Source organism: Centrocercus urophasianus, unplaced genomic scaffold (assembly GCF_019232065.1).
Source record: "Centrocercus urophasianus isolate 14NV4802_14NV808 unplaced genomic scaffold, USGS_Curo_1.0 seq_26, whole genome shotgun sequence".
Classification (NCBI taxonomy): domain Eukaryota; kingdom Metazoa; phylum Chordata; class Aves; order Galliformes; family Phasianidae; genus Centrocercus; species Centrocercus urophasianus.
The window spans coordinates 1256363-1260839 of NW_024884822.1; positions in this window are offsets into that span (position 1 = coordinate 1256363).

Here is a 4477-nt window from a genome sequence, read left to right on the forward strand (position 1 = left end):
TTACCTTTCTTTGCTGATGACACAAAACTAAGAGCAATAAAAAACTTAAGTGCATTTGTGCACAACTAATGGATTGGATGTGGCATGTGCCAATGGAAGTCGCTATGTATAATGCAGCACATACTGGCTGCCAAATTAATGGGATCATTTGGGCATTCTGGAACACTTGTGGCACCGGGCTTAAGTCATCTAAGGAGCCTGGCAAGGGTTCGTGACCTTCCATTTGCAAAAGCCTGCTGAAGCCTTGCAGTGCTGGAGGCAGAGCAGCACTCAGCCCAGCTGCTGTTCGGTTCCAGGCACAAAGGCAACAGAACTGACCAGAGATCTGGACTCAGCACCACATTAGGACGTGCTCCACCAGCTCAGAAGGAGCAGCCCAGGAGCTCGCTGGGGTGAGCCATGGCCACACAGCTGCTCCTCATGGTGGTGGCGATGCAGCACAGAAATGCACACTTCAGGGAGAATTAATGTGCATAGGGAGGTGTAAATCTCAGTGTGATTGATGTTAGCTATAGATAAGCTAAAGTATGGCTCAGCTGAGCAAAACACTTTTGTAAAGCGGGGCTCTGAATGCTGTGCAGTTTGTGTGTTTGCCAGCGCCGTGCTCTCATCGTGGAGCGGAGAGCAGAGCAAATAACCCATTGATTTTAAAGCTCACTTAGGAAAAAGATTGCCTATACGGATCTATCTGATCACCGTGCATTACTCCATAACATCAAATACCTCGGGCACAAAATAATGCTGAGAGATGCAAATTCTGCAGCCATTTTTATACGGGGAAGGCTGTGCTGTGCATACGGGCGTTCTGAGGGGCTGGGGCTTGAAGTGGGCTTGGGGGGCTCTGAGGATGTCTGCATGGCTCCGGATGAGTCCTGCACTGTACCTCTGGGCACCATACAGAAAATCACCCACAAGCACCACTCAGCAAAGTTTAAGCAATCTGCATGCAGCCACGTCCTGCTGACAGCTCAGCATTACTCCAGCTCTCCATCCCTATCCAGCGATGGGTTTGAACATGGGTTTCCCTGGGCTTAATGCTTCTGAAAAGAAAGGAACACGAACACACTGTCTGTGCTTCCAGGGTGCACATGCAAATGTGTTCAAACCGCTTAGGAAAACCCTTCCAACAGCTGAGAACCATCACTTTTGTAGCAGCTTCAAACACCGATGTACCCAACCCATCTCGGTTGGACACGGGGCACCTCCCCCAGCCCCCACTGCCCCACGGCCACACAGCCCCGGGCACAGGGTGTGGGTTGAGCCTCTGCGGAAGCAGCAGCACCAGCGCACCCCAAAGCGCCCTGCGAGCCCAGGCACTGCCCAGGTTTGTGCTCCTTGGGAACACTGGATGCCCTCTGGGAGCATCACTGCTATCCCACACGGCTCTGCTGTGCCGAGGGACTGCCCCTCTGAAGGGCGCAGCGCGGACTGTTGGGCAGCACAGCCACGGCGGACTCGGGCTGCCAGGGATGGCCGTTGCGACCTACAAAGAGAGCAGTGCGGAGCATCCGTCTCCGCTGGCGTTCCCCGCTGCTGCCCGGAACACAGGTGCGGATTTCCTGCACAAAGCTGCATCCCGCAGCAGCTCACGTCTCGTCCCCAAGCGATCCGGGGTCGACAAACCAACTGCCCCGGCCCCATTCCCCGGCGCACGGTGCTGCGGCTGCTCGGCCGGCCTGGAGGCCGCTGCTTCGCGGGGCCCTCGGGGAAACTGCGGGCACGAACGGATCCCAGCCCACCGCCGTCCCACGGTGGTGCCGAGCCCGTCCTCCCGGTGCTGCCGGCCGCGGGGCCGTGAGCGCTGCGGGGCTCTGCGCCGACTGCTCCGCTGCGCGCTGCGGCGGTACCGCGCTCAGAGCGCTCAGCTCCGACCCTGTTTGTTTGGGAAAAATCGGGAACACGGACAGCACAGAATAGCGCTGCCTTCAAACGGCGCCGAAACGTAACACCGAGCACAGGACTCTGACTCTCGGAGCCGTCCCGGAGCCGCGGCGGTGCGGGCTGCCAAAGCGGCGATCCGCAGACCCGTCCGCCGGGCCGACATCTCGGCGTCGCTTTTATCGCCCGGTCCCCGCCGGGCGCTTCCCCTCGCTCGGCGTTTTCCAACGCGGCCGCGCGGTTCCGTGTTCTGAGCGGCACCGCCGGGTTCGGGCTCAGCCCTGAGCCGCACGGCGAGCGCGGGGCGAAGTGGGAGGAACGCTACCGACATCCCCCAACGGCGACCCGCGTCCCCCTCCCCGCACGGCCGCTGCCGACGCCGTTTGGGGCCATTGCCCGCACCCGCAGCGCTGCTGGACTTTCATTCGTTAAGAAAAAGAAAATAGGTATGTATGTCGTTAAAAAAATAAAATAAAATAAGAGCAACGAAAACCAACGAAAGCCAACAAGCGAAGCCCCAGCGCAACCCCGCGGGTCCCACCGCGGCTGTGCGCGGCCTGGTGCAGAGACGTCTCTGTAAAGAAACCGTTTATTTACACGTCTCGACAAGTACAAAGTATTATACACGGGCCGTGCCAACCCCCAGTCTTCGTTACGATGAACCGTAAGGCGCTTTCTCTACTGCCGGTGCGAGGAGGTGCGGAGCGGCGCGGAGCGCGGGGCGGGATGGGGCGGGCGGCCCCGGGGCATCGCGGGGAGCGGCGGCCGCCACCGACCGCATCCGGAGCGGAGCGGAGCCGTCCCGGCTGCCCTCGGCCCCTGCGCTCGGGGACCCCTCGTTGAGGCCGTCCCCGGAACGGGGGGAAAAAATAAAAAAAAATCAAAACGAAAACGGCCTTTCGTTCCGAAGCCGACGCGAAATGCTTACGTCCGGATTTCGATATAAATAATCGAGGGTTTATATAATTCCGTATTAATAGTGCCCAAAATCTCGATGCATAAATAAATTAACTTATTAACACTTCTTACAAAAAGGAACGCCTCTCCCTCCCGGCGGCACCCCGGCCCCGTGCCGCCGGCCCGGCGCTGCCCTTCAGCGCGGGGGGAACCGCGGGGCTCCGCGCGTCCGCTTGGTGCCGGGGCCGCGCTCAGACGAGGGAGGTGACCGGCGGGATCTTTGCGCTTTCCTCCTCCCAGGGTTGCAGGTTCTGCAACGCGAACAGCGACGAGTTGTGCAGGCACAGCGGGTCGGGCTGGATCGACTCGTTGAGCGACTTCTGGAAGGCGTCGTGCTGCAGCTGCAGCATCAGCCGGCTCGCCTGCTGCCGCTCGGCCTCCCGTTCCTCCGCCGTCTGCCGCCTGCGGGCACGGGGCACAGCTCAGCGCTCAGCGCACCCGGCGGGACGGGGCGGGACGGGACGGGATGGGACGGAGATGGGACGGGATGGGACGGGACGGGACTCCGCGCCGCTCGGCCGCAAAGTGCGGCCCGGGAGGTGAGGGCGGCCGGCGTGGGGCGGCTCGGCTGGGGAAGCTCCCTCGTTCTGCGGTTACTTCTCCCCTTTCCGATGAATCCCTCGTTTTCCAGGTAACTCCCTCCAGTCTTCCTAATAATCCTCTCCGGTTCTCCCCAGTAGTTCGAGTAATTTTCCCCAGTAATTCAACCGATTATCCCCAGTAGTTCAACCCCAATAATTCAACCACTTATTCCCAAATAATTCAACCAATTTTCTCAATCCATTAATCCATTTCCACAGTCATTCCCCCAATTTTCCCACTACTTCCCCTATTTCCACAGTAGTTCACCAATTTCTTCTAATACTTAATCCAATTTTCACGCCGCCTCCCTCAGTTTTCCCAACAATCCTCCCAACTTCCCAATATTTCCCCCCATTTTTCCAACTGCTGGCTGATTTTTCACAGCCACTCCTTCGCTTTTTTCCCCCAATAATTTATCCGATTTCCCCAATCACTCCCATGATTTCCCAACAGCTCTCTCAATTTTCTCAGTAACACCCTCCATTTTTTTCCGACGCATCCCTCATTTTTCACAATAACTCCTCCGACCATCCCAATAATTTACCGATTTTCCCATCAACTCCCCCAATTCCCGATGAATCCCCCAATTTTCTCACCACCACCCGTTTTTCACAACAACTCATTCCCCTTTCCATCAGTTCCCCTCACTCCCTATCGATTCCCTCGATGTACCACAGCCATCACTCGTTTTTCCCAACGATTCCCCCAATTTTCTCATGCACCTACAGCTCTTCCTACCGCCTCTCCCCATCTCCCCTTTCCTCACCCCCATTCCCGCACAGCTGTCCACTCCCCGCTGCAAGCTGGGGCCACCTGCTCCTCTCCTCTCCTCTCCTCTCCTCTCCTCTCCTCTCCTCTCCTCTCCTCTCCTCTCCTCTCCTCTCCTCTCCTCTCCTCTCCTCTCCTCTCCTCTCCTCTCCTCTCCTCTCCTCTCCTCTCCTCTCCTCTCCTCTCCTCTCCTCTCCTCTCCTCTCCTCTCCTCTCCTCTCCTCTCCTCTCCTCTCCTCTCCTCTCCTCTCCTCTCCTCTCCTCTCCTCTCCTCTCCTCTCCTCTCCTCTCC